The sequence below is a fragment of the Lissotriton helveticus genome, chromosome 2_1, assembly GCF_964261635.1.
Source record: "Lissotriton helveticus chromosome 2_1, aLisHel1.1, whole genome shotgun sequence".
In the NCBI taxonomy this organism is placed as follows: Eukaryota; Metazoa; Chordata; class Amphibia; order Caudata; family Salamandridae; genus Lissotriton; species Lissotriton helveticus.
This window is the reverse complement of record NC_136059.1, coordinates 1,402,106,535-1,402,128,817: the sequence shown is the minus strand read 5'-3', so window position 1 is coordinate 1,402,128,817 and position 22,283 is coordinate 1,402,106,535. Positions and strand designations below refer to the sequence as shown.

The 22,283-nt window shown below is 43.1% G+C and overlaps 1 protein-coding gene across 1 annotated transcript in view; it reads left to right on the top strand.

The window, feature by feature from the left end:
- LOC144819772 (neuronal acetylcholine receptor subunit alpha-7-like) overlaps positions 1–22,283 on the top strand; it is an 892,484-nt gene that overhangs the window by 109,574 nt on the left and 760,627 nt on the right. Inside the window, exon 3 of the mRNA XM_078677526.1 lies at positions 4,517–4,561. The gene's annotated coding sequence lies outside the window, so the exon portion shown is untranslated. The remainder of the gene's footprint in view (positions 1–4,516; positions 4,562–22,283) is intronic.

The window sequence follows — 22,283 nt, the reverse complement described above, 5'->3', positions numbered from 1 at the left end:
TTCCCAGTATTCCCCTAATTTAGGGCACTCCCATAGCATATGTTCCAACTCTACTCCTTCGCTCGCGCACCGGGGGCACGCGGCCTCCTCCACTTTAAAATACTTCCTAATCCTACCCGGAGTTAAGTATGCCCTGTGTAGTATATAGAAATGCACCAGCTGAAATCTTGAGTTCCTCGTGCTTTTCCAAGCCCTACGCATTATCTGTTCCCATGCTGTCTCTGGAATGGGCTTCCCGATATTGTAGGGGTGTGTCATACTCATAGTTTAAATGCACCCACATGTGTTTCCAATATTATTATGTACTATGTTTTTAAATGCATGTATTCTACACATTAGCAAGAAATATGCGTATTTTACATAGAACTTGCATAAATTAGAAGACACCACTATAAGCGTATGCACAGGTGCAGAAAGACACTATATTCATATTCATGTAATCTAATGTGTTGAAGTTGCCTGCACCGTAGGCCCAAAATTAGAAGTTGATTACTGTTTCACTTCTCAGCTATTGGGGAATTTATTGAATGTATCTTTGTATGTGCCGGAACAGTATGCTATTATCCCATTGTAGGTAGAAGGAATCTATCCTCATTATTTTTAGTTTAAGGAGATAACTGGAATATCTTTGAACAGCCTGAGAAGCAAGAAGGGAGGATATCTTCTGTGCCTGGCCTATCTACACTCCAAGGTCACTGGAAGCAAGGAAGATTTAATTCAAGAAGTTATGGAAAAACACCACAATACTGAAGAAGTAAAATAATATGTCATGTATTACATTTAGGAGGGGGCTGAGTTTATTCCTTTTGTATTGCGCGCAGGGACAGAAAAATCAGACTTCTAGATTTTCTGAGGAGAAGGAGCATCTTAAAAGCGAGCTCCATAGCTTTAAGCTATTTTGACCCATTTAACGTGAGTACTTCTAAGGAAGTCTACACATGCTTACACCTTTGATAACTTAGATAGGGGAGCCCACCAAAACCATCATTCATGAGAGCGGTGTAGGGAAAGATATTTCATGCTTTCTTTCTTAATGAAAAGGGATTTGGACTCCGCCTCCATCTTGAGTTGTGCACTAATCTTGGAGTTTATAGTTCTGTGTCTCTTTTGCTGAATCAATTATATGAGTAGATTTGGCTCTGTATTGATTTTCCTGTACCTATATTCGCTGATTTTGCGGTGTGTATATATCCAATTATTTTTGGCCTTATAATAAAAATCCATAATTGAATTTCGGAGTCTGTGGTGTTTACAGCATGACTACATTGTAAGTATAATTTTGATGTGTTTCTTTCCCATGACAACTTTTAGCAGGGAAATAAAAGACCATCAGAGCTGAACTTGGGTAGTAAGACAAGGCCCAAAATTTAACTCAATCAATAGCGATCCAGCTGAGGGTAAAAAACATCAGAGAAAATTCGTGGGAAGGCTTGTGTGAGGCTGGTGTGTTGGCTAACAGTTCCAAATGTTGTCAAATAGTAAACAGTGCTTTTCTTTCTAGCTCGGTAAATTCTAGAATGGATTGCACTATCGCCCCAGATGGGTTCAGAACTTTGAAGGGATGTATGGCAGGGAGTACCTGGGGGCACCAAACACCCCATAGGAACCTGAAAACGAAATCTCACCTTTGAATTTTAACACTGATAAAGTGCTTAATGCCATCTCGAATACAGCACGGCGGAATCCCTGGACTCGGATGTGTTTTCCCCTGATCTCTACAAAGCCGACCTCCTGTTCTGGGCTAAGATTTTGGCATGTGTAGTTAACGTGGTCAGCAAGAGTATTTTTTCAGCCTCCTGGTCTAAAACCATAATTTTACCCATTTTTTTAAAAGGGGCGAGGGACGACCCAGTTTGTTATTGCCCCATTTCCCTCCTTGACTCTGCTGCGAAAATCATGGGGAAGGTTGTTTTGGAAGGATTAAACTGCTGGCTAGCTAATTATAATGTTATTTCAGTGCTCAGATATGGCTTTAGGCAGGGCAGAGGAACAGTGGATCAGTGTAGCAACTTGCAATTGATAGTGGGAAAATATACCATGACCTTCATGGATCTAACTTCGGCGTTCAATTGCGTTAATAGATCCAAACTTTTTCCAATTCTCCTGGAGCTGGGTATGGACGCAGACGTGGTTTCATTCCTTACACGTCTCTCCTTAATCTCTCAGCATCAGTCCGGTATGATGCAAATGGTATCCTGTCTGCCTCATGGGAGGTCAAGCGAGGTGTAAGACAGGAGTGCATTTTGGCTCCCCTGCTGTTTACCCTTAATATCAATAAACTAGGGGATGCCTTTACACCAGCTTAAATAGATATACCCAGGGAGGCACAAAACTAATACCTGCATTACTTTAATCGGACAATGCAGTGTTGCTTGCACATACTGCCGTGGGCCTCCAAAATCTTTTAAATATTTGTATAGATTTTATTGATTCACTGGATCTCTCTACTAACTAAATCACACGCAATGACTATTGGAAGCCGTAAGCCTGCTGGGTGCATGTTTTTCTGTAAGGGGGCAGAGCATACTAAGGTGTTAACGTTCACCTGCTTGGAAGAGTTGTTTGATGACAGAGGCTCCTGGGTTGCCCAAAGAACTCTCAAGAAGAATACTTTGGTGAGGGATGTTGTTGCCACTATGGACTTTGCTAAGAGACTAGAGACTAAACCTTTGCCTGCACTTTTAAAGGTCTTTAAAGAACAGTGCATCCCTATGGCAAGCTATGATTGTGATGCGTGGGGGAATAAGGACATTAGAGAGTTAAAGGCAGTAGAGAATGCATTTTTGTGCAGACTTCGTGTCATTCCGATCAGCACCCCCTCTCTTATTATTCATGAGGAGCTAGGTGGGTTATATATCTGATCATATTGCTGTGACACCAATAACATGCCGGCTGAGAATTTGGTCAATTCCTGTTCCTACCCTGAGTCATCACGTATTAAAGGACTGTAGTGTCCTTGAAGGGGCCCTCCATATTCTGTAGTTGGGATACCTTTAAGAACAGTTGATGAGGCTAGGCTGCTTGGACTTGTACGATAACCCAAAATCTTGACGCCCAGGTGATGTGCTGGCCATCAAAAATATGTTCCTATCCAGGTGGTGTAGGAAAAGGGAAGACAGGAAACTTCCAAAACTCACAGCATGTCAACATGACTGTTGACAACAACTTTGAGGGGGGGGACACTACCTGTCATTTGTCAATAATGCCCACCATTGTTTTATATTGACCAGATTTAGACTCAACACTATAAACTGGTCCCTAACAGTCCCAATCAATCAACATTTGTAGAGTGCACTAATCACCCGTGAGGGTCTCAGGGCGCTGGAGGGGGGGGGGGTGAAGCTACTGATCGAACAGCCAGGTTTTGAGAAGTCTCCTGAAGGTCAGTAGGTCCTGGGTCTGATGCAGCTGTGTGGGTAGGGTGTTCCATGTCTTGGCGGCGAGGTAGGAGAGGGATCTGCCACCGGTGGAGGTCCTGTGGATGCGTGGGACGTGGCTAGGGCGTGGTCGGCGGAGCGAAGCTGGCAGGCAGGTATGGAGAAGGTGAGACGTTTGTTGAGGTATGCTGGTCCGGCGTTGTGAGTGTGTGTGAGGAGCTTGAAGGTGATCCTCTGGTTCACTGGGAGCCAGTGCAGGTCTTTCAGGTGGGCGGTGATGTGGGTGTGGCAGGGTATGTCAAGGATGAGGTGTGCGGAGGCGTTCTTTATGCGCTGGAGTATTTTCTGGAGCTTTGCCGTGGTTCCCGCGTAGAGGGCGTTGCCCAAAGGGTTTTTCAAAGCCAGAAACCTTGAAACCTTGCCCTTGGATAACATTTTATAACAGTACACTTTGCATTTTATATTTTTCTGTGATTTTTATAGCTCCCTGAGGCGTAAATACATTTTTCCGCTAGTAAGGAACAATTAATTCATAAAGTTAAGGCCTGCATTGTTGTTTTTACAAACCTTACCCTTCCCCGTGATTTTTTGGGGCTTTGCAAGTTTGTTTCTCAGGTGCCCTCAGATTGAGAAAAAAAGCTATTTAGAGGAACCATACTCCAATCCCACCTCATCGGGCAGTTTTTGTATTTATTTAAAAGTGGAATTTTATTGTAAAAGTCCAAACTTGTTGAACCTCTTTTAGATAATGCACTATGGCTTCAGCACTTTATACGTATATTTTTATATTATTTTAATCTGCGCTCAGTAATAAGTTTTTAGATTGTCCTTATATCTGCATTAATTTCCTTCTCTGCTGTAACTAAGTATTCAGTCAGTAAATATCTGAAATGTATGCTTTATGTGCTTTTATGGTCTACATTGATCGAATAAAGATTTCTTGATTATGATGAGTATCCTCTTATTAAATTTCAATGAAGCTCACTTTTCATTGAGATATCTTTAATTGTGGGTCCATTGCTTAGGAGGTCATGTGTCTAAATAACAAACATACATGATTGTCAGTATACGTAATGAGTACTTATAAACCCTGATTACCAGTTTTGTGCTAATTTTTATTTTGTATTTCTTTTTCCAAGGATGAGAAAAATCAAGTTCTAATTACGAATGCTTGGCTCCAGATGGTAAGAACTTTCAGTTTTTATTTTATGTATAAGCACGGGCATAGTCGGCCCAGATGCATATAGAGGCAGTGTTCTAATTACTACATTTTAAGGTTATAACGCTTCATTTCTCAGGCATTTGTGCCTGTCACCCTACCCTTGCACAGAACAACATATGATAAATGATGATTTTGTAGCGCAATTTAACATCTCTACCATCTTAACACTGAGAAAAAATGATTTGGTCCACACTGTCAAAGTTATGAATAAGTTGAGCTAGCATCTCCTTGGATACAGTTGATAGCCATTCAAGACAACCTATGGCACAATGTGTAGATGTTAACTTCTTGTCTGGTGCATGAGTAGGGGTCCCGCTCCAAAAGGTATAGTACCAAAATATTAAGTTTTAAACGTCAAGGTATAAAAAATGTAAACATAGACTGCCAAAATATTGTGAAGGCAAGTATATATAGGTATGAATGGTATACTATTCTTAACTCCACATTTATGCACCTTGATAATATATTTATCTTCAAAGTGTAGTGTAGTTCCTATTTTCCCAATAGGCTCTGCGCATTGGAATAGTACCTACAGCAGTAAAGGCCTAGGCCAGACGTTAACTAGGTCTACTACTGTCGATACTAGACTTAAGTTTTGGGTTTGCCAGCGTAGCTCAGAGTTCGCTAGAAACTTTCTCGAATGTTCAGGAAAGAATTAACTCCCCTGATTAGACAAGAAGGGATTTAGTTTCTGACAACCATAGAACATGACAACTTTGCTCTCCCCTAATCAAGAGTCAATCTCAAGAGTCGTGTGAGCACAAGGCAATTATTTTACTCAGTCAGTACGTGCATTCTTAGTCTCATCAGATTGTAGAGAAAAGGAAGAGACGGGCGTGTTCAATAAAAAGGTGTTATTTATTGATCAGTCTCTTTTCTCGTACAAGAGAAATGGATCGATATTATTGCAATACTTATAGTTAAGTAAAGTGCATACATTAAAAGCAATAGTATAAAATAATACTGTAAAAACATTGATATGGTTTCTGAGCCATATGATGTTTAAAATGATTAAAATATATTTACATACACATATACATTTGACTAAACGTACTCAACTGGTGTTTCTAAATACGCCTACCCCGTGTACCTGACCTAAGTCTAATGCGTGGGCGGGAATAGAAAGTTACAGTTTAAGTTAAGCTTGTTTTTGCCAAGTGAATAACTAAAGAATTCTCTGTGAGGGGTTATTCAGTTCTGTACCTGGAATTTAGGATGAATGAGGAATGGTATCTCTTTCTCTGCTCTCGATATTCCAGGCTGCCTGCGAGGGCTGCCCGAAAGCGCCGGTGCTGGGTCTCTCGGCTTGAGATAGCAGCGCGTCTCTCAGCGCGTCAGGAAGGCGGGGCTGCTGCCAGCGGGGTCTGCTTCTGCTCTCGGCTTCGGCAAGTATGGCTGCTCCGTCTCGTCACCACGCGTGTGTGTGCATAGGGCAAGATCGGCAATATTTATACCTTAAAGGTGCCGAGATTGACGTAAGGATGGACATAGATACGTCAATAAAGATGTCATACGACTTGCTCGTTAGCACATTCTTTACTAAAGTTCTCTGTGAAATCAAAACAATGGCCGCACGGATTTTCCAGGTTGTCATAGGTTTGATTTGTTATGAGAACGTCGTATGCCTTATCAGGGGCTGGAGGAATGTCGCTTGTCTAATTAGATCTCAAGCGTTATGACCTAATCAGATAACACGTTCCTGTGCCGTAGTGTGACTGCGTCAGATAACGGTATCTGCATCATGGGGGCTGTTCTTGCCTCATGGGCTGACTGTTAGTTAACTTGATAGTTAGTTTAACCAGAATAGGGTCAGGAATAGGGGGATCGATTCAGAACCTATAGGAATACATGACAAAAGTACATTCTTGTGGAGGTGGGAATAGCAAATACTTGCCTTCACAATATTTTGCTAATCAATATTTAAGTTACAGTATTGTTGAGCTCAATATTCTATCATACAACCACTGTAAGCAAATTTCAACTATTACATCATGTGCAATTACAGGATTTAAAATTGCACTGTGGTAATCACATCACAATCTTTAGGTACCTTTACATTTACCAATAACAGAAAAATGTTAAGAAAAAATTCATAATACTGGATCCTGCTTCAATTCTGCAAATATGTTGTTATTTAATCACGCGCACAGAACAATCTTTGTGGGGACTTGAACGTGCGTTACCATCCTTGCGGAGACTTACTCAATAATGATCATTTGTGATTGAATACATTCATAATCAAATAGCTAAATGTTATTTTTCAGTGCTGTACCTAATTTACATGATAGTTTAGTCAAATATGAATAGTTCATTGTGTCCGAGGAGCACACAGAGCATGGATTTTGATGATAACACATTTCTCAGCAGAAAACAATAATATATCAAGTGCATTGAAAGATATCTATCCTATTACTGAGTGCTCACAAACTTTAAGGACTATAAAAAAACACATAGTTAAATTACTTTAGAGGCCAAAGATAGATCCTGCAATGTGATCAGGTGGCAAAACCAAGTTGCCATCTGACCACCTAGTTCTTTTTCATCAACTTCACCAATTGGCAACATGTTTGTGCGGCTGTGCATTAATTGTTCCCAAAGATATGATATGAGATTATAGTAATTTTCTGGAGCTGACAGAGAAACTGTGTGATGATAGTCATATTCACTTAATGATTATATTGATGCTATCTCCCCACAGATAGTGTTTTATTATAGTTACTTTGAAGTCCCGATAAACATAGTGAGTGATTATATTTATGTTGAAGTCCCCACAGAGATAGTGCATGACATAGTGTGTCACTAAAGGTTGCAGAGGTTGCCACAAAGATAGTGTGGGATTATAGTCTTGTTCAAATTCTCCAAAAGACAGTGTCTGATTATAGTCATGCCCAGTTCTCCACACATAGTGTGCTTGGTTTTGGTGTATGATGATAGTCATCCTGCAGTTCATGTAGAAATAGTGCTTTTAGAGTAATGCAAATGTCCCACAGAGATAGTTTGTGATTATAGTTAAGTCCAAAAGATAGTATTTGATTGATTATATGATTATATTGATGCCTAGGTCCCCATAGAGATAGTGCATGATTATAGGGATGCCGAGGTCCCCACATAGATAGTTTGTGAGTATATGGATGCCCAGGTCCTCACAGAGATAGTGTGTGATTATAGGGATGCCCAGGTGCCCACAGAGATAGTGTGTGATTCAAATCCCCACATATAGAGTATTATGATAGTGTTGTTCAAATCCCTGTAGAGATAGTGTATATTGATAGTTATACTGACATCCATTCATAAATAGTGTATCATTACAGTATCCCCACAGATATAGCATTTAATTATAGTCACTCTCAAGTCCCCATTGACATAGTGTGTGATTATTTTCATGGTTAATTCCCCTCATGGATGGTGTGCGATTATTTATGTTCATGCCCATGCAGAGATTGTGTGTGATTACAGTCATGTTCAAGTCCCCACATAGACAGTGTTATGATAGTAATGTTGAAGTTCCTGGAGAGATGGGTAATTATAATTGTCATCCTCAGGTCCTTACAGAGTAGTATGTGATTACCAGGTGCCTGCACAGATAGTTTATGATTACAGTCATGCTTAAGTGATGCAGAGATATTGTGTGATTATGGTGAAGCCCAGGTCCCCAAAGCGATAGTGTGTGATAATCGGGATGCCCACATGCCCTACAGAACTAGTGATTGTAGCACTGTAGAGAGAGTGTGATAACTGTCACGTTCCCGTCCCTCTAGAGACAGTCTTTTATGATAGTCATGTTGATGTGCCTGCAGAGAGATTATCAGCCTGATTCATCAAGCCGAAATCGGCTCGCAAAGGGCCAGATTCTGAGAATCTGGCCCTTTGCGAGCGCTATTTTTGCATTTGGGATTCATCATCCCAAATGCAAAAATCGGTAATAGCGATTTCGCTATTTTGCGAGGAATTACATTTAAGGAATCTCTATTTGAGATTCCTTAAATGCAATTCATCATCCATTTAAAAATTGCGAATTCGCAATTTCGTCCCGCTATTTACCGCGAGGTCAAACCTCGTGGTAAATAGCGAAAACTTAGAAAAATGATTTTAAAAGCATTTTTCTAAGTTGCATGTTGCACACACACATGTCCTTTGGACATGTGTGTGCGCAACACCAGTTTCAATTTGCATTTAAGGGGTGCTACAGGGTGTCCTTTGGACACCCCTGGCACCCTTTAAATCGCTATCTTATTTGCGATTAGCTAATTGCTAATCGCAAATAAGGAATAACTCCCCATTCATTCCTATGGGCCTGTAGGCCCATAGGAATGCATGGCAAGTTATTCTTTATTTGCGATTAGCAATTTGCTAATCGCGAATGAGGAATGTGTAGGAATCGCATTTCTTTATGCAATTTCTACATGAATCCCGTTTTGCAAGTCCTTAATAGCGATTCCTTATGAATCGCTATTAGGGGCTCGCAAAACGGGAGATTGATGAATCAGTCTGTAAGTGAACAAAGTCATATTCAAGTCCTCACAAAGTGAATGTATATTTATGTCCAGGTCCCCACAGAGATATTGTATGGATATAGACATACCCAGATCCCTACAGAGCTATGTGTGTTGAAATAGTGTGTGATGATAGCCTCGTTCAATTCCCCTCAAAGATAACATTTGATTGTATATATTGATACTGATGACACCACAGAGATAGTGTGTGAATACAGTGATGTTCAAGTCCCCACAGTGATAGTGTGTGAATATAGTTATTTTGAAGGCCCAGAAGAAATAGATAGTATTAGTCTGGTGTCTTAGTAAACTAATATAGCCACTTAAATGATCTGTGACCACACACTCATTGTTTGAATCGTGGTGCTCAACTCAGACGTTCATTCTTCCACAGTTGATAAAATGAGCAAACTTGCCTTGGGTAACAAAATTCAATTGTTATTCAGCACCAACATACCCCCCAGGCATGATTGTGCGCTTTATAAATATACATGAGAGGATGTGATTTGATAATAGTGGTAGTCAAGGCCCCGTGGGAGCTAGATTGGAATTATCCCACTGATCTAAGTAATAATCCCACTTCAAATGCAGCAATAGCTGAATTGAACTGTGCTCATCCATGAAGGTCCACACTTCCCTAGAAATCTAAATATCTGAGTTCTCATTCTCCTTTCTAGCCATCACCTTATGAACTAGTGTCCATATGGAAGCAAAACTGTATTTCTGATTGTAATAAACTCCCAGGACAGCTTATTTCTGACCCTGTTGGTATATTACATTCGAGAAATAGATTTAAGGACTGGCAAATCTTTGTTATTTTTGTGTCTAGAATTCAAGAACATAATGTGCATCTCCCCCCAAAGCTCTTTCTCCTCTCAGAGTTGTTCTTCTACCTGTGCTTGGGGATCCTTCGAGCTACCTTGGCTAACACTCCATAAACTATTGTCTGTACATTCATAAACTTTGTTCAACAAAGTTAAAACATTTGCTATGTTTGGGAGCACAAGTCATATAAGTGGAACATAAAGCTGAATTTTCAGAGTGAGACTGATTGTCATTTTGTGCATGAGTATAAAACAACCACTTTGGCAGTAGTATGGTATGACTGCTTTTTAATTGAAAAGGAGACAACATCTAAATGTGCCAATGTAAAAAAAGGGAGACTTTAATAAAGTTGAGAAATAAATTTGGGAGCCAGGTTTTATATTCGGATGCAATACAGGAGTTCTTAAATACTGCCTTCGTAATGGAAAAAAGGGAGATTCTCAGCATTGCCCAGGTTAACTACAAGAGTCTTCAACAGCGTTGATGAGTCTAACAAATTAAACTCCTAAACTGAGCTGCTATTCTCATTGTGTAAGAGTAGATAATTTCACTTTGGCTGGCATACAGCTGTCTTTTTCATGTGAATAAACAACTCAAAATGTGCCCCCTTAATAACAGGAGTATTCCACAATGTTTACATAAACATACTTGAGGAGTCCAAATGTTAAATTTCGGTGTATGTTGGGCATACAAATAGGGTTCCTCAAAGGGGCTAGTGAATCCTCTGTTCAGGAACAGAGAAAGGCAAGAAGATGGTTTTGTGGGAAATTGAACTATAAAACATGACCCTGTTAAAGAAGGGAGTCCTTCACTAAGCTGAAATGAAAATAGTACAGCCCGAACTGCCAAGCTAGGTCCTCCCTGAACAAGAACACAAGTAACCCAGGACCGGTCTCACTCTTGTTATGGGCTCATCAGATACTAAAGCATATCATGGTTTTTCCCTCTGAATAATATGTTTTTGATCAAAAAAATATCCAGTGCTTAAGAGCATCCTTCACTAACTTTGATGGGCAACTCTCCCATAAATGTACTGACTGTTCCGTGGTTGGGTGTGTGGTGGGTGATGGTATGAGGGTATGGTGGTGTGTTTGTGTGCTTGGGTGATGCACCAGACCATAGAATAATGGCAGTAGTTCTTGGCATATTGTAATAAGCAATGCTAGCTATTGCAGAATAAAGATAATGTGTGTTATGCTGTGGCCGTCTGTTGTGCCACTAAACCACAAAAGGGGCAACAAGCCATGAAACAAGAGATACATTGGAGCACACAGAGTGGTATATACCACCTGCAAAAAACCATGAGTTTGCACTTGCCATCTTCTGATACCTCAGGTGATGGAGGGATGGGGATGGTACTTAAGAAGCAGAAGACTTATTTACCAACTCTTCAGACATAGCAAGGGGGATCCATACTCTCCTACAAAGCTGAAGCAAGTGCCTTCGCCTTTGCCAAGCATCAGGAGTGTGAATTACCTAACAACTATGAAGAGCAGTCTCTCATTTCCCATCTGCTGTGAACAAAGAAAGTGAGATTCAGAGCCTGCTATAAAATAAAACATTGGATTCAGAGCAGTGATTAATTTGGAGCAGGTTTTCTTACCACCTGCAATGTATGAAAAGGGTACAGGGATCCAACGGACAGGAACAACGCCATTCTTTTTGGGTGATGGTGTGCTGGGTTTTTGCCTGTGCTGCCTGTAAAAGGTGTTTCTCAGAGGTGCTGCTCTAACATTTTGTGATGATTCACCTCGTCAGACTTTGCCGTTTGCTTTTGGATTTTCTTGGGACTGACAACCACCTCTTGCGGAACCCGCTTCGCGGGTCCCGCTGCGGCGCGTTAGCCGCCTGTGTGCAGAGCCATGGACATCACCTGCGAGGGACTGGGTGAGTGCAGGGCTGCGAGCGGCGGGATAGGACTACGTCTCCCAGCAGTCCTGTTAACCCGCGCCACCTGCCATCTGGCCGCTCTCCCTGCAAGCCCCGCCCCACTTACAGCTTAACTTTCCTCCTATAAATTCAAAAAGCAACTCCCGCGTCGCGGGAGCGCGCGGGAGCGCCCGGGGCTAAGCCCGGGCAAAGGGCGGGCCCTCATAGGCCGGACAAGGCCGGGCTGGGCCTACTCTCTTCAGTTAATTGTCTGCACCCTGTGGAGAAGCGTGGCTCAGTGGTTAGAGGCGGCAGACCCGGAAGCTGAGATCAGCCGTGGACCAGGGTTCGATTCCACGCCTCGGCGGGTCTTGGGCTCAAAAATTCCACGGACTCGACAATTCTCGCTCCGGTGCCTACTCGACTCACGGGGTCACACTCTGCGACTCTGGGCAATAGCTTGCTTAATCTCCACTACGGCCCCTCGCGGCGGGATGCCTGGCTTTCACCTTGTGGATACCCTGCCGGGGTATCTCACAGGGGAATACCAGGACGGGTTCCCTAAGCAAGCGCCTTGATACCTTCGGGTGATACGTGCGCTATATAAGTCGCAATACATTTACATTTACATTTACACCCTGGACTATTATTTGTCTTTTGCTACTTTCTTCCTTTAAGCTTTGCACCCATAGCTGTTTGTTATGCCTTCCCCGGCCACGGAGGGTACCCCTATGAAGCCGGGGGGAGTTAAAAATGGGACCTTAGATAAATATTTTCCTCGGGCTGTGGGAGATGGGGAGAAGGAAAGTACTTTGACCAAGCTCAGGGCGGAGCGTAGACGGTCCATTGAAAACTTGAAAAATAGGCCCCTAGGAGATCACTGTATTTCATTTAGTGGGGAGCCATCCTCATTGGACGATGTCCCTCTCTTGCTGAGGGATTGCTCCAATAACCCCACTGAACCGATCACTAACGTTACCCCCCCCCATTAGTCCTCGCTGTGTGACTGTTGATCTAATTACCCAGCCCTCACCTGCCATTAAAGGTAGGAAAGCCAAACCTAAGCCAACTCTTGCGCATGGGGTACATGGCCCCCCACCCAACAAACGTAGGAGAAAGTCGAGGGGTGGCCAGGGAAAAATTAAATCAAAAATTCCTCACACTGATTTTGGGAGAACTCTAAAACCCCCCCCAACTACTGAGAGGTTATTGGAAGCTGTACATATAACACCGCCCGAAAAGGCTATTATTACATCTGACATGGCTGATGCCACGGTAAATAACGTTACCAATGTTCCTCTTTCTGTTGTCCCGCTAGGAAATTTGGAATTTTTGCTCAGGTCACTGTTATTGCCGATTAGTGAGAGCATTAAAAAGGTTGAGATTAGACTCACTATCCTGGAGGCCACATTAAGCAGTATGAAATCTTCGGTTAGCCACCAGGGTAGATCTTTTGAGACTAATCCCCCTCCCATTTTTCCCCCCAACTGCTCTAATACGCCAGGTAGTTTGGTGACCACTGTCGCTCCCCCCCCACAACCCCTTATGGCTAATTTAGCTCCAGTCCAGTCACGAAAACCTAATATTCCACCTTTGACAGTAGGACCAGCTCCACCTATGCCAATTACTGTCAGTACTGCTCCCCCTCCCCAGTGAAGCCTGCTGCTAGACCCCGTAGACCCAATCTCCCTCCAGAGGCTAATGATTTTATGGTAATTATGGCCGGTGTTCCCCCACTTGAAGTGGGCGAAGGCGAGAACTTTTGCTCACTGAAAAGTAAGGTCATCAAGTGGGTAAATTGGAACCGACCCCTCCCGACCTACCTTAACAACGAAATCATTATGGTGAGAAGGGTACCTTGGGTGGGTAATACAAACAAATCTATAATAGGGGATTGCATCCTGGTGAGTTTTCGAGACGCTGGGACTGTTACCCATATATGTCATGGGAAGAACAGATCCCTCGAATCTACAATTCAGACTCTACATGTGTCTTTTTTCTTCCCTCCAACCCCTATGTATCCCGATCAAGACCATGACAACTGGACGAGGGTCGTCCGGAGGGGTAGAAACCATGACTTTAAGGCTCGGCCAGTTTCTCAACCCCCGGTGACACCCTTCCATAACTTTAATCGATTTAGTTGTCTGAATGGACTCGAGGGGGTTGATTGACATATGGTTAGAAATACCAATACAAGGGGAAATGAATGCCCAGGTGCTGTAATTATAGGGGATTCAATATCGGATTCTGGGCAGCAAAATCTGTTGGCACTGCAAATTTTACCTAGTAGGGCTAGGGGGACTGAGGCAAATGAGATTACGGTTATAGCTACTGAACCTATAATGGGAGGAAAAGGGTTCGAACCTGGCCAGGTGGAGACTGTGGAACAAATGGGGCTTAATGGGGGAACAAAGCATGTTCACGACGAAATGAGAGCCATTTCCTGGAATATAGCAGGTTTGGCAGCCAAATTTAATAATAAAGAGTGGCGTACCTATATTAGCAAATTTCACATAATTAGCCTTCAGGAGACATGGGCCCTAGAAAACAGCAACTTCCACATCCAGGGGTATAAATGCTTCTTCGTCCCGGCACAAAAAACGAGATCGGGGAGAGCCATGGGAGAATTATCTGTATATGTGGACTTAAACCTTCCGGGCAGCTGGTCCATCACGGACTGGAATTCACATGCTATACAAGCAGTACGGTTTAACGGGAAGGGGCTAAGTCTTACTGTTTTCAACATTTATAACAACGGGGTAGGGGGAGGCCATACCTCATTTATAGGAGAATTAGATGACAGATTGGGACAGGAAATCTTGGCTAGGAAAGCGGGACAGGTACCTGCCCTACTGGTCATGGGAGACTTTAACTGTCACTTATGCTCAGCTTTGGTTCCAATAGATGCAGAGTGGTCTCATTGCCCCGTAGTGAAAGGGCCGCATTTTTCGCACACACCGGATGGTTTAGCTTTTAGTAAACTCCTTCTTAACTACGATTTAGTGCACACTATTAACATGATGGGTGTGCAGAAGGATGGCAGTCTACCACCAACATTTAAGGGTAGAGGATGCTCATCTTTTATTGACTACATTTTAGTTTCTAGACTTCTTATAAATAGAGTTATTAGCGTAGGGATAGAATGGAGCACTTTTAGTGACCACAATCCCCTTGTATTGGGGTTGCTGCATTCGGTGGGCTCAAGAAGTAGATACCAAGGCTCAATCACAGAGAAGGTAACAGACCAGGGAAGAAGATTAAGGTGGTCCAAAATAGATGGGGAAACCTTCTATAAATCCTTGATGGACTCTGGAAAACCTGCCATGGATGTCTGTTTAGATATGGGTGCACAAGGTCCACGGTTGCTCGAAGCATTCGGCCAGATTGCTGACCTTATAGATGGTCTATTAAAAACTAGCGCGCCCATAAGGAACCAATGTAATCCACGTTGGTTTGATAGAGATTGCTCAAAGGCTCTGAGGGAGCTTAAAAGCAGCCTCAAAAACAAACCAAGGGATATCCTACAAATTGCTGTGTGTAGGAACAAATATAAGATGGAGACCAAGAGGAGGAAATTAGCTCTACAGGGAGAAGCGTGGGCAGACCTAAGAGAAGCGGGGGAAAACAGGGATATGTCCGGGTTTTGGAGAATTATCAATCAACCAACTTTCCAGGAAAATAATGCCCCGGAGATAGGATTAAATATCTTACCAGAACAGTGGGTCTCTCACTATAAGGGGCTGTATAATCATGAGCCAGGCCCAACAGAAGAGTATGTAGGGACTCCACACGAAGGCACTACAGTAGTGTTTTCCATTAAGGAGATCACTGCTGGAATAGAGGGTTTGACAAAAAATAAGGCCCCTGGCCCGGACGGGATCCCCCGGATTTGTTTCTGAGCTGTGTAGAACTGTGGGCCCCCATAATGACTAGAGTCATAAATACCGCCATCACTTGTGGTTTACCGCCGTCCTGGTCAAAGGCTATAATCGTCCCTATTTTTAAGAAGGGCAATAGGGACGATCCCCGGTGTTATTGCCCTATTTCTTTGATTGATGTGTCGGCCAAACTCCTGGGAAGGGCGATCCTCAACAGATTGTCCGAGTGGACCGAGGAAAATAACATCTTTTCGGACACTCAGTATGGATTCAGGACGGGAAGGTCTACTAGTGACCAATGCCTGAACCTCTATATGCTGACTGCCAAATACACCATGGCCAGCAACGAAGCCATCTATATGGGGTTCATGGACCTGGCAGCGGCATTCGATCATGTAAATAGGGAGAAACTCTGGGTCATGATGTCTCTTATGGGGATTGAGGTTGACCTAATTAACATTTTAAGGGAACTCCATAGTGATACCTCAGCAAAAGTCAGATTTAATAGAGAGGGTGGGTTGACCGACTCATTTCCCTGTAACAGCGGGGTACGGCAAGGCTGTATTCTAGCCCCATTTTTATTCTCACTCTATATAAATAACCTGGAGCAGTTCCTGTTAAATTTAAAAACAGATTGTCCAAGGGTGGGGTTGCGTCATATCCCCGTACTGCTTTATGCAGATGACGCGGTCCTGCTCGCACGTACGCCCAGGAGCTTACAGACTTTGATTGACGGATTTGTTGAGTTCATGGGTTCCTTAGATCTTTTTGTCAATCTGGGCAAATCATACGTGCTGTTGGCTGGCAATAAACCATGCACCAAATTTACGTATACGATAGAAAACCATAAAATAGAAGAGGTCAAAACATTTTCCTATCTAGGTGTAACCTTTGACGGGTCTTTACAATTTAACTCCCTGGTTGAGGAGCGCTGTTGTAAAATGATTGCTACGAATGGGGCTATTGCAAGTTACGGTAGGAGGGTAGGAAGATGGAGCCCTGAACAGGTGATGAACCTGTATAGCTCCATATGCTGCTCCAAAGTGATCTATGGGGCAGAGGTATGGGGCTTTGTTAATACTGTGAAAATACAGCGGGATGAAAACAAATACTTAAGAACTATCCTGAGAGTACCCCCAAGCACCGCTGGCTTCATAGTACATAGGGAACTGGGGAGGCCGTACCTAGAAGATCTGATAAAACTTAGACCAATAGTGGCCTGGTTAAAATTTTGGGTCAACCCCGAGGCGTCTCTGAGCAGGGAAATTTTAAATGACTGCTTAGAAAGAGACAAATGCATGAGAATCCCATGGCTCAACTATGTAAAGAGTACCCTAGAGTCAATCGGCTACAGGAACCTCTTTACTGACCCGGCAGCAATTGTACCACAGCATAAAGCGTTTGTAAAAATAGCTTTTTTAGATCAAAAAGCACAACAGAGAGCTGAGGCTGAAGGGCTCAAAAAGACCGTGAGGGCTCACAACCTGGTTAAGAGCACAGAGGGAATGGAGCCATACCTGTACCTTATGCATAATGTTCAGGACAGATTTCTAATGTGCCGTTTTAGAATAAATCTACTTCGTATTTATTGGCATCACCAGCAGGGTTTTTAACCACAACCGAGCAGAAGGTTATTAAAGTGGCGGTCCGATTAAGGGTAACCAGAGGAGAGGAATGACTCATAAAAACTGTTATTAATCTTCTCCTAAAAGTGTTTAATTCCTTCTTCTCTTTTGTCAACTGTAAATAATTATCATTACTAGGATTCTGATAATGGTTTAATGATATTTATTTTTTTTCTCATTTTTAATCATGTATATATGTATGTGCTTTTATGGTGATTTTTAATCATCGAATAAAGAATCCTTGAATTGAATTGAATTGTGATGATTCCTCAGGATTTGGCGCAGGAGATTAAGATTGTATAGAGTGGTGCCTGTGGGGGACTGGCAGGGACTAGGCTCGGTCACGTCTTCAGTCCACTGGTGTAGTCATAGCCCCAGATAAGTGTGCATATCGAGTGGAAAAAATGTTACTCAAAATGGATAACCACCCAAAGAAAATATTATTTGCAAAATGTGTGAATCTTACATTTGGTAATTAACCTAGATTAGGCTTGCATAACATTTGCCCAAAATTACTTATGTCCCTTTAAACAGCAGAAAGGTGCACTGGTGCATAAAAGTTTAATGGCCAAACTATACCCCGAAACACAAGTCAAAAAGAGTGCACTCAAAAACAATATGAACACCTCTGAAGTTTAAAGATCTGTAACTACAGCAAATCAAAAGTCTCAAAAATAAATCATGGCCTATTCCATCTTGCTTTGTGCAGCCTTCCCATAATTTCATCAAAGTTGTGCCGTAAAGGCCGAATTTTCGATTCCTCTCTATGGAGAGGCCTGTGAGGAGAATGTAGGCCATTTGGTGAATGCTGCTTTTACTTATAATAAAGAGCCTCATACATTGTAAGTCATCTCCTTCCTCTCTAAAAGGTTGGTTGAACTGTTCAAAGCTGAGCCAGTGGATGCTTCACTTGCATTATCTGCTGACTCTAGGTCAATAGGAATGCACTGAGTCAGTTCAGAGAACATGTTTTGGAGAATGTGAAGTGCCTCTAGTGTGCTGTTTAAATGAGCTTCCTACTCTACCTTATGTGTGTGATGCATCTGCCTCTATAAGGTGTCCCTCATTACAGGAAGTGCAGATGTGTTTTAAACTTGTCTACCAAAGGTAGCTAGTACTGTTATTGGGTCAGCTCCTGCATTCAGTTGCAAATTATTGTGCCTCCTCCTGAGAAGTGTTACAGCAAAGAAATGATGGACAGAACGCTGACAATGCAAACATTCTCCCAAAGTCAAAGATTTTTGGGTTAAATCCATAATTTTGTTGCCCACTACGCCACCCAAGTTTTGACCCAACCATATGCAAATCAGTCTTGACCCCAAGCCCCATGGGAACAGTCCAGCCCGAACTGCCAGGCCCTCTCTGGACCAGAAACAAACATCCTGGGATCGGTTTCAGGGTATGTCACCCTTCTTCAGCTTGGCTAGCTTGAATCCAATGGCCCAGTGTGCAAGGGACCGACGCCTGGGGATACCGATCCCGCTAAGGGCGAAAAGTGTTACAGCAAACAAATGATGGAGGGAACGCAGACAATGCAAACATTCTCCCCCAGTCAAAAATTCTGGGTTAAATCCATCGTTCTTTTGCCCACTACGCCACCCCAGTTTGGACCCAGCCATATGCAAATCAGTGTGTGCCCCATGAGAACAGTCCAGACCGAACTGCCAGGCCAGGTCCTCCCTGGACCGGAAACAAGCATCCTGGGACCGGTTTCAGGGTATGCCACCCTTCTTCAGCCAGGCTAGCTTGAATCCAGTGAGGGCTGTTAGCCTGAAACCGGTCCCAGGATGCTTGTTTACGGTCCAGGGAAGACATGGCTTGGCAGTTCGGGCTGGACTGTTCCCATGAGGCACAGGGTCAAGACTGATTTGCATATAGCTGTGTCTGAAATGGGGAGGCGAAGTGAGCTAAAGAATGATGATGGATTCAACTCGGATCTGTGACTGGGGGTGAGTGTCTGAAAAGGTTCAGTGCTCCATCCATCATCTTGTATTTGCTTTGTTCGCCTTAAGTTGGCAGGGTATGCCCAGACGTGGGTTCCTTGCTCACTTTGCCACTGGATTCAAGCTGGCCTGGCTGATGAGGGCTATTAGCCTGAAACCGGTCCCAGGATACTTGTTTACTGTCCAGGGAAGACATGGCTTGGCAGTTAAGGGTGGACTGTTCCCATGAGGCACAGGGTCAAGACTGATTTGTATATGGCTGTGTCTGAACTGGGGCGGGGAAGTGAGCTAAAGAATGAAGATGGATTCAACCCAGATCTGTGACTGGGGGTGAGTGTCTGAAAAGTTTCAGTGCTCTGTCTATCATCTCCTTGTGTTTTCTTAGTCCTGAGAAGTGGTAGCTGTATGCTCCTCTGCTGTGAGGTGTTGTGACCTCCAGTTTTCCTGAGGCTCTGACAACGTCACTGCCTTAACACTCTCCTCCTCCTCCCCCTCCTCCATACCTTCCGGGAGAAATGGGATTTTATTCCCATGATGAATCTGAACTTCAACCTCTCCAAACGTCACAATGGGCACTGCGCTGGTTGTTGTAGCGAGGCTGCTACCAGCACCAGCAAAGGCAGTGCTCTGAACAGTGGCTTAGTCTGTGTGGTTTCTGTTAGTACAACAGTCGTAGGTGTAGCTGAGTTGACTATAGTGGACGTCACGAAGCTTGTGGACTGGCGGCCTCTAAGGCAAGAGTGATGGTAGGTACAGAGGCAACAGTGGTGCTTGCCATCGGTGTGGTCCTGGTGGTTAGTACTGATAGAGCAGTTGTAATTGGCACACAAGTGCACATCTACACACCATATATTGTTGGCACCTATGGCTAATGGTACTCAGAACAAGCATTATATGAAATTCATTAAAAGGATGTGCATATGGAGATGCCTAGGGCCTGTGCTGTTGAACAGATATTTTAATATGTCTAACATTCCTTTAAACTGTTGTTCTGTCATCATATGTGCCTTCCCTTGTACAATTAATGTCACCCTGCTACAACGTCACTGGCAATCTGTTGCATACCAATGCCTGTTATGAAACTCAGACCTGCATGCCAGTTCACTTAGTGACAAGGTATCTGTTCCCTGGCATCTTCTAACACATTTTACCACTTACAAATTAACTTTGTACACAACACCACTAGGTAACCACTAAACTTGTGATAGCCAAACGGTAGCTCACACCAGTGACAAGCAGTGAAAATATATATCTATATATATATATATATATATATATATATATATATATATATATATATATATATATACGCACACTCATACATACAAAGGCTGGGCTGCCAGCGGAAACGTGTTCCTGATGTTCCGTGCCAGAGTGCCAGACCCCCCTTATTTGGACTGAGGAGAGTGTTTGTGTTAAGGCACCAGCGGTAGCAGGCCGACAAACCGTAGTACAACTGATCTACTACAGAGATGCTAAGTAATACCAGCACTGTCTATGCATCCAGAAGTAAACAGAAAATGCAGTGGTTTAAAGATGAAATTGTGAGTGCTATCTGATAAGCCCATAACTCTAAGGCCAACCTTGCTTATTATTGGATGGCAAGGAAGCTCAGAGTTCATGGTGTAAGAAGTTTAAACAAACAGCAAGACCCCATCACAGAATATAATGGCTGTTGTTTTTCCGCTTAGATGTGCACATTAAGTGCACTCAGCCCTCCCCACTGAAAATGAGACACAAAGAATAGAAACAAAGGTGCTCATTAGGTTGAGCCCGGGCAGCGCATGCGCTGCTCTACAAGGCATACTGTATTGAGTTAGGGATTTGATGCTCCGTCCACTCTCCACGCATATTTTTCATTAGCTTGTGTCGTTGTCCTTTGTAAATGCTGGCTTCTGATTCCTTAATCGCCTTTATTCCCTCCTTAGTACTGCCTTGTCTTCATTTGAAACCTCCCATGGCAACTGTTCCTTTTACTTCTGTTGCGACACAGTATGTTTTATTTTGTGCATAATTTCTATTTTCTTTAATGGGGTTTGATCTACTGCGGCCTTGACGTGCTTTCTTTACATTCAGCTCACCATGCAAGCTTTCACTTTCGAAGCAGCCGGGACAATGGCTGCTACTTCTTGGCAATGCCATAGGTCTCGCTTTTACTAGACTTTGAGTTATTGGCATTGTAAATGCCAACAGCTTAAACTCTTGCAAATGCAAGACCTATGGCATTGCCAATATTTTTGGGGTTGTCAAAGACCCCATGCCGCACTTTAACGTGCATGCAGGTCGCGCCAATTTCTTTATTAGAGACGTGTCTAAGAAAAGATGTGCAGCCGCTATTAAATTAAAACCGCGGCATTTATGCTTTTACAATAAAAAAGCAGCTGTTTGTCAAACATGCTTTTTTTGTAATAGCCCCCATGCCGTGGTTTTACTTTAATAGCGCCGCCCACTTTTCTTTAGACGCAGCTCTTCTAAAGAAAGGGGCGCAACCTTCATGCAAGTGAAAATGTGGCATGGGGGCTATGACAAAAAAAAAACAAAATTGCAATGTCATAGGTCTCGCATTTGCGAGAGTTTAAGCTGTACGCATTTGCAATGCCAGTAGCTCAAACTCTCGAAAATGTGAGCCCTATGGCAATGCAAATGCTTGTTTTTACCTTGCCATCACTAACACTGCCAATAACCAAAAATTCAAAATGTGGCAGACTCCCTATTCCAGTTAACAATCACTGGGTAAAATGTATTCATGAATTCTGTTATTTTCACATATTACGACTACGGAGCATCAAATTCTGTAACATTACACGGACAGTGGAGACATATGACCATGCACCAAAGCGTGCTGACCAGAGGCAGCTCCTCTACCAGGGTGGAGGAGCATCGCTGCACTGCTTTCTCGCAGTGCAAGAAGCAGAAACATAAAATGGTAATAACTTCCTGTTATTACCATTTTATGTTTAGTTGTGGGTGGTTGCCCAAACCAGTCATGCGCCCTCTGCCCTTTCTCATTGAAGCCTTTATGGAGAATATGGCCTCCCCGTAAGCCCCTGG